This window comes from Falco naumanni, chromosome Z (assembly GCF_017639655.2).
Source record: "Falco naumanni isolate bFalNau1 chromosome Z, bFalNau1.pat, whole genome shotgun sequence".
Lineage (NCBI taxonomy): Eukaryota > Metazoa > Chordata > Aves > Falconiformes > Falconidae > Falco > Falco naumanni.
This window is the reverse complement of record NC_054080.1, coordinates 76,570,780-76,582,428: the sequence shown is the minus strand read 5'-3', so window position 1 is coordinate 76,582,428 and position 11,649 is coordinate 76,570,780.

The window sequence follows — 11,649 nt, the reverse complement described above, 5'->3', positions numbered from 1 at the left end:
TAATAAAAATACTGCTCTTCTCTGCAAACTGTTCTTACAGCCTTAACCCATGACGGCAGCAAGCGCTACCTTTCTCCAAAACACACTCCAGTAGCCTCAGAGAGGCAATGCATCCAGTCATACCCAGACGCTGTAAGAAATCAAGCTTGACTTTTAGGTTTGTGTTGAGTTTGCAGGGAATGAAGATTTCTGTCTAGTTATAGTGGAATGCTGGAAAAATGTCAGGTGCAAAGTGGGGTGGTCTCAAGAGGTGTTACCCTTGGGCATACCAGCAATAGCTGCTGCATTTAGACTTGGCGTGAAACTTGTACAGATGCTGTCTAGAAATGGGATCCATTGTGTTAGATTGCGTTAACATACTGGCAGAAGCAAGGACTCAGTAACATTTGTACTTGAAAGTGTTTCTATTTCAGTTGTGGAAGCAAGCCCCTCTGGTATAGATGCCATTCACAGCGCTGAAAGCAGGAAGGGTAATGATACCGTTGTCTCTAGCTTTCATGCAGCCCAGGACATTAAAATCCCTAACATCCACTGCATTAGTGGCTCATGCCTCAACATCATCCTGGGAATTCATGTTGGACTGCTCGATCATCCTTTACAGTCGATGTGTGCCTGGAGACAGACCCCCTTCTGTACGTGCCCCCTGCAGCCCTTGGTCCAAGTTTTTTCACCTTGTATTTGGCTGTATGAAAAAGTGATGTATTTTTATGTGACCAGAATCTGAAATTGCTCTGTGCATCCACCTTAACCCCACTGTAATTTTCCATTCCTCCAACCTTCTTCACAAAGCATTTTATTTGCAGTGACTTTGTACTTATTTCCAGATTGCTGAGACAGTTCAACACTTCCCAGCCTCATACTGATCCCGCAGAACCTTGCTGTTTTGGGGATGATGTTGACAGCTGCTGATCTGTGTAGCGTGTGCTCTGCTAATAGTGAGTGCTGAGTTTGTTCTGTCAAACTCCCCAGTTTAATTGTGAGGTGCCCACTGTTACCTTTCTCAGCCAAACAATCTCCAAGAATTAAACAGACTTTTGTTAAACAGACTTATTTTCCACACAACCCTGTTGCCTGGTGTTAACTGTATATCTAGCCTTGAATTCTCTATTAACCAAGTCCCTTATCAGTTTTCCATTATTTTGCCTGTGAAATCAAGGAAAGTAGTCTGCAGGTATCTAGTCAACCCTCTGTGCCCTGCTCAGACAGTGGCATGCTTCCAACCTCTTAAAATTTCCACAGATTAAAATTATCTCCCTGAAGCCAGAAGTTTCCCTGGCCAGCTCTTAAATAACATGGGGGGGTGGGGTTGGACTAGATGATCATTAAATGTCCCTTCCAACCTACAGGTCCCTTCTGGCCCAAACCATTCTATGCTTCTATGGTGTAGACACCTCAGGGCTGGTGATAGAAAACCATTTCTGACTGCCAAATGTTACTTCGCACTAGTCAGTCCATAAAATAACAACCAGCTAACTCTTGTGTACCACTGTGGCGCTATTAGATGTTCAATGCTTCTTCATGGAACAAGAAGCAGGTGTGTTTGGAACACTTCTTTTATAATCATCTGTTAGTGCTTTTAAAACTATCTACAAGTGGGCATGATTGCTAGGAAGTGTTCTTTAAGAAGATGAAAGTTCTTGGAAGCAAAAAAATCCTTTTGCTGCTGTAGCTTATACCACCTTATAACAGAATAAATGCAGAGACATTTGTTTTATCTGTTCCTTCTCTAATTTAAGTTACAGGCAACTCAGAAGTTTATCAGCTGGAGACGCCAGTTATTTACATGCAGAGCTAGTTCATTCTGGGATGGCTGATTAGCTCAGCTGCGGTGCCCCATAAATGCAAAGCTAATTCTGTTACTGGGCTGCACTGACATCCTCATGTCCTGCTAGACTTCTAAACATCCTTGCACCATGTTGCACAGCGCCTCTTGCAGTGCTTACAGAGCACTTTATGCTTGCATCTGCCTTTATCAACCGGATTTTAACAGGCCTAGTGGAATCTCAACTCACCCTTACTCCAGTAATGTAAATGTTCCTGTAACTGATTGGTAATTAACTAAAAGTTTTGTAAACTGGAAGCTGGATGTTGCACCATTTGCTGTTTTCCTGCAAACTTAATCTTAGGATAAATTACTAGCATTTTTATCCTGTGATAAATTTTAGGAGAATGTTCTGAATAGCATGGCCAAGGATATTTGCCAATTCTTGTTAAATGTCAGTCTTCTTTAAATTATGAAAGGGCCATTTGTAGATGCAGCAACTGGCAAATCAGTGACCTTGAAAAACCTCGGGGAGCTACAGGCTGGTCAGGCTCCCCTCTGTCTCTGTGAAGGTGATAGAGCAAATAGTACTGAAAGCCATTTCCAAACATACTGATGACAAGAAGACGACTGGGAGTAGTCAACATGGATATACACTGGGGAAGTCATGTCCGACCAACCTGATCTACGATGGAATGACTGCCTTTGTAGATGAGGGGAAAGGAGGGGATGTTGTTCACTTAGATCTTAGCAAAGCTTTCAACAGTGTTTCCTACAACAGCCTCTGAGACAAATTGATGAACTACAGTCCAGGTGTATGGACAGTAAGGCAGATTGAAAACTGGTGGAACTGCTGGGTTCAAGAGATTGCCATCAGTGGCACAAGGTTCAGCTGGAGGCTAGTCGCTGCTGGTGTACCCTAGGTCCTGGGGCCAATACTGTTGAATATCTTCTTTAATGACTTGAACAGTAGGAGAGAGTGCAGCTTCAACAAGTTCACAGATGACACAAACCCAAGAGGAGTGGCTGGATGCACCAGATGCTTGTGGTGCCATTCAGAGGGACCTCAACAGGCCAGAGAAACAGGCCAACAGGAACCTTATGAGGTTCAACAAAGGGAAATGTGAAGTTATGCACCTGGAAAGAAATAACTCCATATGCTGGTGTGGGCTGGGGCCAACCACCTGGAAAGCAGCTTGGTGGAGAAGGACATGGAAGTCCCGGTGGGCAAGTGGAACACGAGCCAGCCGTGTGCCCTTACAGCAAAGGCCAACAACATCCTGGGCTGCATTAAGAAAAGTGCTGCCAGCAGCTTGAGGGAGGTGATCCTTCCCCTCTCTCACCAGTTCAGCACTGGTGAGACACCTCTGGAGTACTGTGTCCACTTGTGGTCTCCATAATACAAGACAGACATGGCCTTACTGGAGGGAGTCCATCATAGAGATGATTAAGGGACTGAAGTACTTCACATACAGGCAGGCTGAAAGAGCTGGGATTGTTTAGCCTGCAGAAGAGATGGCTCAGGGGGGTCTTATCAGTCCCTTACCTCATGGCAGTGACTAAAGAAGATGAAACCAGACTTCTCAGTGATAAACCACAAAATGAAAACAAAAATCTATTTATCAATAAAACTTTCCTACTGTGAGGGTGGTCAAACATGGGCACAGGTTTCCCAGAGAGGCTGTGGACCCAGAGAGGCTCTATCCTTGGAGATACTCAAAACCTGCCTGGCCTTGGTCCTGGGCAGCTTGCCCTAGCTGACCCTGCTTTGAGGGGGTGGCTGGGTTAGGGGATCTCCAAAGGTCCTCACCTTTCAGCCTCACCTATTCTGTCATCCAGAGTACAGGAACCCAGCATTCAGAGATATGACTTCACCTCTCTTGACAATTTCTTATTCCAAGTTGAGAAATGAGTTCTCAACAAGATGTTGAAAAAGAAAAGTGATGTCGCAGCACTATCCAAACTGGCCAGCTGCAACAAGGCTTTTACCACCCCACACCAGGTTAACTCCAGCAAGTAATTCCCACACCTCGCCCCAGCACAGCCACCAATCCCCCACAAGGTTTCAACAGTTCATCTACTGTTCCTGCTCTTTCTTCAGCCTCTTCAGGCTAGCCCACCCTGCTTCTTGCCTCTGCTGCATCCAGGGCACTCTGTCTGCTCCTTCCAGGTCTCTCTTTAGCTGGAGCTCCTCTTCATACATTCCTCAGAGCTATTTAACTACTTAGCAGGAACCAGCCACAGCTGCACATTATCCACGTCAGCCAACCCACCGCCCCTGAAGCCAGCCCACAGCTGTATATTATCAATGTTAATTAACCGGCCTTCATTCCTCTACAATTCCTCTGCAAGATGACAGAAATCTGTGTCAAAAGAGCTAGACGTTTTCATGTAGTCACTTTCTGTTGCTTTTTGCAGAATGTTTAAGCTCTGAATATTTCCCTTCCCCTTAAGCAAAGAGTTGAGCAGCCCAGAGTGCAGAACTAAAGGCTTTCCCCAAATCCAAATGCACTCAAAGTACAGCAGCCTACTGTATATATACCAGGGTAACAGGAAAAATAATTTTTTGGAGTCAAAGCCTGTTTATATAAGTAAAAAGCTAAAGCTGTCCTTCTGCAATTAACAGGAAAGAGACGCTACTATATATACATATGGCAAGTCATCATTACTGCTAGAATTTTTTCCTGGAAGGGAAAAAACTGTCTTTGAAGTGGTTTTATCAGAAAGCAAGATCAGAAGTCGTTATAGCTGATTAGCTCTTTACTGGCATCCTCGCTGGCCCAGCTGCTGCATGGCACCCAGCAGCCCTCAGCAGCGGGAAGCAGGCTGCCACCACAGCAAGCGAAGAAATGGATCCTGCTTTACCAGGTGTTTTTCTTAGCATTGACCAACTGCTCCTCATCCTCCTGGCTCTGAGACCTCTTTCAGGACTCATATACTTGGAGAAATTATCCAGCATTGCTCCCTAGGTGAATACTTACCCAGAATACAGTGGCTATAGGGGTAGGAGTTTTACAGCAACAGTGCCAGTTTGTGTCTCCCCAAAGGCAACCTTAAATCTAGTCACATCTTTTCCAGTTGTCCAGCATTCATGAAATTTCTGTTGTCAATGAATCTGTGTGCTTAACGTTCATTAGGCACTGCAGCGAGTGTGTGGAGAGAGGAAACCCCTGGAACATGGAAACTTTTGACAACATAGGAAAAACCCCACAGGCTCCGATTACAGGGGCAACAAATCTTTCTGCTGAGACTTCAGCATCCCTAGAGCATGACCCTTGCTCTGTTTATGTCTTTGCCACTAACAGTCCAAGCAACTGCCTAGATGACCTTTTCACTGTAGTTCTGCACTTAAGGCTTGTGGCTTCCCTCTTACCTCTCCCAGCTCATGGTACACCCTAACAAAGAGGAAAAGTAAGACTCTCAAGCAGGGTGGTATTTTGGAGCTGATCAGTAGCTCCCAAATGCCATGTTGGCCAGGTGGTCCCTTGAGCTTTGCAGGGGCTGAAACCATCCTGACGTTTTCATTCCAGATGAAAAGGCTTGAGAGGGACTGAGGAAGCTGGGACACAAAGCACAGAAGTTCTTGTTTTCTAATACACTGTGTACTTGCTCACTTTCCACCTCTGAAAGAATGGGCTGCCCTTGCCCAAAGAACAGTTCAAGCACTATGTTCCTGGTATCTCTTCATTTATTAATCCACTTACTGGACCTTGAAAGCACCTTGCACTGGAAAAAGACTATCCTGATCCTCTGTTCAGAAGCAGACAGGATGAGTACAGCTGTGGGTAGGAAGAACTAACAAAACCAGTAAGAAACTGTTCCCACTGTGCCACCTTGGTTTGGCTTCCTTGTTCTGCAACAGTGATGCCACCAGCTGGCAAGAGCTGAGATCCCAAGTTACAAAGAAAGAGAGCGCCCAAGAAGGGCAGCGGTGACAGCCAAGCAAACCTGCAGCAGCTGTGCTGGGAGTTGGAGGCAGGCAGCAAATTGAGCGCTGAAAGGGATAATATGCACCGCCACCGTGTTTGCAGTGTACGGTAAGAGCACTGTCAATAGCAGCACAGACTTGATGCAGCTCCAGGCCAAGGAGTGCAAGGGATCTCAGCTTGGTTCCTCAGCCAGAAATTACGATGGCCACATGTCGCGACGGAGGGAAGACACAGTCACTCAATATGAGTGATCAGCAGACTTCGTTTATTGTGCCTTACAGTCACCTTTTATGCCTTGTTATTATTAGCTCATACATATTACAAAAGTTAAGCTCATTATTGGTTAGTTGCCTAAATACCAAGCCCGCCCCTAGTTTCTCTTCTGTAGTTTTCTGTTCCCACCTGCAACATTCTTTCCCCACCGAAACCTTCCTGTTACCGTGTAACAAGAACAGCCAAGGACAGTGTATTTTTGCTTTACTTCAGATAAGCTGAGAGCGATGTGCATTTTTGTCCAGCCAGCCGGACTATGTCTGTGTGACCCTTTTCAGCTAGCCAGTTACCCACACCCGCACACATACATGCTAAGCACAGCCAGTGAGAAAGCACTGAAGGAACCTGGGCTGTTCAGTATCAGGAGTGAAGACCATGGCCAGGAAACAGTCAAAAATCCCTTCCAAAAAAAGAGATGAGCTGCCCCACAGAAGGGAACAAACTGCTTCATCTGCACAGTGAATGGGAAAGCAAGGGGACCTGCAAGACAGACAATGGGACAAAATACGTGAATGCCAGAATTAGTTCCTGGGGGAGGATTTGGACTTTATTGCTGACACATTGAGGAGGAGGTCAATGACTACTGACTGTCTTGGTACTTCCTGAGGTCCTTTTTGGTCCTGCCAGTCAGCTGACAGGTCCCACACCATCTGAACACTGTACTCGATGGAGTATCTAATAAAACCGGGGAGTTGGTAACCCTCATTGCCAGAGCCCATTCTAACCCATCATCCTAGCGTTTCCAGGGCCAGGGATTTTTTCTGTCGTTTTCCATCTCTCTGCTCTCAGAGTTTTGGTATGAGGCTCAGTAGGATGACAGTATAGTATTCGCATGCCTTTTCTGATTCTCCTCTTCCTCTTTTGGCATCCACAAGCATCAGTAACGCCTACCACGGTACTACAGGGAGCAGACATGGTGCAGCTGGAAACACAGTCTCCCACAGCTTGCATACAAAGCTGAAGTTTGCCCATGACCATGGAACCTAGCACCTCATGGTGAGGTCAAGTTTCCCCATGGAAATGGGGATGCAGGAGCTGCTTTGAGGCACGTGATTTTAACCTCCAGCATAAAGCTTAGACCTTTTAAGGACATTCCTCCTCTTCAAAAAATAACCTTTCCAATTCTAGGCTAGGAATAGGAGGCAGAGAAATAAGACAGCTGGACAGAGACCTCACTCTCCTGCGCAGTGAAAGTATGTGGAAGATCTAGTGCTATAGATGCAGTTTTGGTATGCAAGGTCTTCCTGAAACCTTTAGTCTTATACCTAACTGTCTATCTACAGGCACCTGTACCGTCCAACGCTTCTTAGGGGTATTTGCTTATTAGAAAAATAAAGTGATTGAAAGGAAACTCGTGCCTCAGAACAAATGATGTACCAGAAGCAGCGAACACGAAGGAGACACTTTGAAGAGTGGAACAGTCCCAACCCTGCCGTTAGAGCCATTTCCTACGGAAACAAGGAGTGTTACTGCAGCTGTGCAGAGAACAGGACTGGTGCTTAAGCTATGAAAACCAGAAATAAGCTGAGAACCTGCCCTTGGGATATCAATCCACTCACTGGTGAAGAAAAACAAAGGTTCACTTTATTTCTTTGAACATATCATCTCAACACAGAGGCTGAACTGTTACAGGGAAAAACCCAAGCCCACTTTTTCTCAAACTGCCCTGGATTGACTCATAGTAGGATGATTAGCAAATCACAAAAACCATCAGCCAAGCCAACACACTACACAAATACTTTTTGTTTAGAGATACCCATAGTAAGATGCACAAATACTCTTTGTTCACTGATTTTCAGATCACACAACTTCAAGTATTGAAAAAAAAACCAACCAAACTGCAGTTAATTACGATTACCTACATAATAGGGCAGTAGTAAAAGGCCCATTTGTCAGACTACAGCATGTATAATGATACTCAGGTGAGAATGTACAGATCTTTTTAAAAAGTGCATGGGTCACTGCCACTAACATGCTTTTTCAAAGAACAACATCTTTCTGGCATGTGAACACAGTAACCCGGTTAATGCAAGATGGAAAATTAGGCTCTTAATTTTATCTGGAAATGTATCCATTAACAGTTTTCCTCCAAATGACAAATTAAGAGTTATTTGTGACTGACACATGGAAAACAGTCTGTAAAAATCACTGTTACATTGTCCATGTAGTCAAGCAACACACAGGTGACCTAGAATGATCAGTTCCAGCCTACATCTTCACAGCTCTTCTACCACCACCGCCTTCAGAAGAGTCCAGAGTACTTGATTGCATTTAGCAAGCCGGCAGAAGAGCTGTAATCCAAAATCCAAGCTCTTGCACCCACACTGAGTTCTTCCACAAGAGAAATGTCAATCCTCAGACTTCAAGAACCCCATGTTCCACCTGCAAGCATGTCAACTGGATCACATATTGCTGGATTTACTTTTATATTCCCACCTAAATGGAGGGAAAGGTAGGAAGTGCTGCTGATCTGAGAGTAGCTGCATTGGTTTAAAGTTGTATTTAAAACATATGGAACCTGGACTCTTCTCTGCAAGTGTCTCTTTCAAAGCCAGGAAGTTCAGCAGGTTCCACTGCTCAGTGCAATCCCTGTTTTGCTTTTGAAGAGGGATAGTACTGTATGGTGCTTGGACAAGACCAGCAGGGACTCTTGTGTGGATGATTACACATAAAAGCAAGAAACACGTTACATCAGTCTTCAGTTAAACTTCTTCCATTCCAAAGAGAGAGCAACAGAGACTGAGTTTTGCATTGCAGTTGAGAGGCACATTTTCCATTGATGAACAGAAAACCCCAGTTTACATTGCAACTTTCTGTGGATTAGAACACAGACAAACCTCCTGTTGAAGTAATTTTTGAAAAAGAAACCAAAAAACTTAGTTACTGTTCTTCTGTTTAATTCTTAAACTGCTCCCTCACCTATTCTGCCCGGAAATACCTTTCCACTTGTGTGTATGCAGCTGCTTTTCCTTTCTAAAACTTGTTTGAGAGATCCTTGTTCCTGTGCACCTTGGAAGTAGACAAATAATTCTGATGTTTCACAGGTTGGGCCCCTGTACCATGTTCGGGAGAGCTGAGAAAGTCAGTAGTATTTTGTACATATGCAGTGAACCCCAGAATAAATAAGAAAAATAAAAGGCAGCAGTACAGGAATCAGCTCCTCCATGCAGCAGGAATGAGTCTGGAGCAAAGCCTTTCAGACTGGATGGGGGATATCCAGGGCTGAACCAAACGCACAGGGACACTGTGAGCAAGGCCCCAATTCAGTGAGCTACTGCCGAAGCAAGTGTAGAAGTCTCAGACTGTAGCAGGGTTTTAACAGGTGCCTCCAGGCTTTGCAGAACAGGTACCTGAACTAGTAAGTCATGAGAGGACAGGGAACTTGCTCAAGTCCCAAGGGGCAGGGGTTGGCAAGTCGGGAGCGAGGCTGGGATGACAGGTTGAGGATGGAGACACAGCAGTTTGAACAAGAGTGACAGAGCCTGTTAGAAGTTACTTATCCAGACATTTTTGTAATGGTTCCTCAACCACACGTGCACTGTAAGAGAAGCCCAGAGCAGCCAACCGAAGCTGTAAATTCCAGCTGGCCTGTTACCTGCACTGTCCACAACCAACCAGGTTGGAGGGAGCTGCAGGCAAGGCCATTCACTCCATCCCAGCAGGTAGCATGTGGAGGTGGCTGGTGGCACAAAAAATAAGAGACAAATGCATTGGTAACCTGGAGTGATGAGGGGAAGAGTGAGTGACTACTGAGGAAAACTGGTTCTTCCCCATGCCATCTTCACATCTCATCTGAAGAGAGATGACCAGCTTCACGAGCTCTAGGAGCAAATAATCTGCAGTCACATAAGCATAAGGCATGATGGAACTAACCTTCAAGGCTTCCATTGCTCAAACACTCCATTACCAGTTCATCTCAGAGCACACTCATTATAATAACTTTTGCCTTTGGAGCACAGGGTTAGATTTCAGCTCATAGCCCTGCTGAAGCACAATTTTTTCATAGTCCACCAAGCATACAAAAGACAAAAAAAAAAAAATATCATCTGTGGAGAAAGCCTTTAAATGGGATCAAGTCAGCAGAAAGCCAGTGATGCACCCTCCTGGCTTTGTCCTCAATGAAATCTTTAGTTACCACATTGAGTAGAGCCAGATGCCAGTTCTCTGGTTGAATAAACCACCACTCATCAGTTTAACACGCTCACTGGGTGCAGACGCAGCGCATGTCCACTTCTTGATCTGCTGACACCCACCGTACAACACAAATGTGAGAGAATTTTGGCTTCTGTAGACTGCGCAGGAGTGGAGTCTCCACTGCTGAGGCAGCTACCCAGCCACAGTGATCTTCCTAGAGTGGGCTACACGTTTTCCTTTTATTGTGACTAGGCAAGCAGTTTTGAACTGATTGTTAAAGGTGAACTAGGAAGAAATGGGAGAAGAGGAAGATGCTAAACATCAGAAAACAGTTAAACCCATCTGTTCTACTCTGAAAATTGACTGTGATAAAAGCAGGACTTTACAGAATTTGAAGACAGTCTGAAGTTAGCAAGAAGTACAGAGAATTAAGTCTGCACTGGAATACAGAGAGAACAGATACAGTTAGCAAGCACAGGAAATACACATACATGAGAGCTCCTTAACAATGTATTAATGTCAACATTGATGACTCATCGTGCTGATTCTAAATACAAAGGTAGCCCGTGGATCAACAGAGCACACTACTGCAATTAATTATGGATATGTATGCTCATTGAAGGCCACAGTGAGGGAAGAAGTGTTCCTGTTTCCATGCTCTTACAACCAAATTAACCTTACAGCTGGGAAGGGACATCTTGTGCAGACAGGCTAGGTTCACATTCGATTTGCCACTTCCCACTGTTCCATTTACAAGCTGCATCAATAATTTTGAACAGTTTTACTTTACAGTTAAAAATGTGCACTGTAGCACTTGAAGAGAGCTGTTACTATTTCACTTGACAGCGTCTGTGATAGTTAGGGATCTAGTGCTGTTTCTGACAGTTCATGACAGAAACAGCAAGCTGAGAAAGGCTCTGTTAGATGGGTGGAGTTGCAAGAGTTGTTAAACATCAGACAGACCCTGGAGTCAGAACAAAAGCCAGCAAGTACCAACAAGTCCTGATTCCCACACCCCATTCCCCCCACCCCCCCAAGGCTTTGTTTCTTATTAAATATACTTGCAAAAAACCATTAAAAACAGTTACCTGTAGGACATCGTACCCACAGTCAACAAGTTGTGATCACCTCACATTTTAGAACACCTTGTGTAGTTTGTGCATCATATACACCATAGGCAATGGGGAGGATCCAGCATCTGTGTACATATTAACATACAGACAAGCACTTGATAGATGGATCCCAAAACAAACCACTGCATTGATTTGTGTCTATACCACATCCTAAAAGAAATGGAACAAGTCACAAGTAACTACAAACCTGTTGCAATTTCAACACATACCTCTTAGAAGAAGGCAATGCATACACCCAGCCCTAAGTCACTGAGGAGTTAGTGACATAACTTTACAAAGATCAAGGTACCAGAAGAGGAAGGCACATTAACCTCTGGTTGGTCCATTTCAGTATCATTTGGATGAGTCATAGTGACATACATACCCTGAGACTGTGGGAGGCCTTAGAAAGGAAAGAAGGACAAGTGAATGGGCAAAT